This window comes from Camelina sativa, chromosome 5 (assembly GCF_000633955.1).
Source record: "Camelina sativa cultivar DH55 chromosome 5, Cs, whole genome shotgun sequence".
NCBI classification, from domain to species: domain Eukaryota; kingdom Viridiplantae; phylum Streptophyta; class Magnoliopsida; order Brassicales; family Brassicaceae; genus Camelina; species Camelina sativa.
In genome coordinates this window covers 22,741,341-22,742,808 of record NC_025689.1, presented here as the reverse complement: position 1 = coordinate 22,742,808, position 1,468 = coordinate 22,741,341, and positions in this window count along the sequence as shown.

Below are 1,468 nucleotides of genomic sequence, written 5' to 3'. Positions count from 1 at the left end.
AAGTTACACTTGCATCGGTCGATGCAGCTTCTGTGTCGATCGATGCTTCCCTATTTGGCATCGGTCGATGCTTGTTGGCGTCGGTCGATGCTGAGTCCTGGTTTGTTATTGTCGTTTGTTGATTGTTGTGTGTTGGTTATTGATACTCTATTGCTTGTGTGTATAGCCCAGTAGATGGGAGGATTGCCTTACTGAGTGTTTATAAAATACTCATGCATTGCAATATGTGTTTGTGGTGCAGGTAAAGGCAAAGTGTGATTGTGGAATCAAGGCAATGAAGAGGAGGATGGTTTAGTGGTTCGCTTGGTTGTCTAGCTTCTGTTAGGTTGCTAGAGTTGAGTCATAGAACATTGTTTAGGATTGCTGGTTATTTTATTTATGCTGTTGGATTATTAGTTTATGATTGGATTTTATATTGGATATTATTATATTGGTTAATATACTTATTGGATATTATTTATTGGTTATTGGTATTGTTATTTCGTTGTTGGTTGTGATTGTGGTTAGGTGGCTAGTGGGTATGGGAACACTAGTTGTAGTTTATTTATTATATTATATATTTATTATTTATTATTTTAAAAAAAAGGTCGGTCGTTTCATTATGGTATCAGAGCCCTTATGGTTCTAGGTTTGGGTTCACTAGGTTTCTGTTGTAGATGTTTGGGATTGCATGTCTTGGTTGATTATGTGAGTTAGTCAATTTTGTGTGGCATGGAGTCCTAAAACATCCTCTTCGAGCCGATTGTGTGATTCCACGGTGAGTTTATGTTTCTGTATTATAATAGAAATTGTTTGCTTAGCCTTCTGTTCATGGTAGTGCAGATGGTTAGAGATAAGGCTGTGGCTGGTCGAGGTCGTGGACGCGGACGTGGTCGTGGGCGCGGACGCGGTCGTGGTAGGGACAGAGTCCCAGTGGTTAGTGAGACCAAGGACCAGAGAGTGACAGCTGAGGGTGTAGGCGAGTCGCAGGATGTTCCGGGGGATTCCGTGAGTGTGGCAGGAGGGGGCGGTGTTAATGCTCCAGTGGCCGGTGATGCTAGGGTCCCGGGTGTGGGAGTCCCAGCGAGTGGAGTCCCTGGTACTGACTTTGTGGCTATGCTAGCAGAGGTGTTAGCGCGGTTACCACCAGTGGTACCGGCGCAGGCTCAGGTAGTGCCACCAGTGGTGGCGGAGGAGCGGCAGCCAGTGGCTGCGGATGTGGGAGTCCATTCTCGTTATCTCAGCATGCTGACAGAGATGGGCCGTATTTATACTGAGCAGTTTTCAGGAGGTGTAGATCCTACTGCGGCGGATGCATGGAGGGCGAGTGTGGAACGTAACTTCCATACTCTGAGATGCCCTGAGGAGTTTTGGGTGGACATAGGGGTCCATCATTTGGTTGGTGATGCTCAGATATGGTGGAGATCAGTGGCTGCTAGGAGGGTGCAGAGGGAGATGACTTGGGCTGACTTCGTCTTGGAGTTCAACC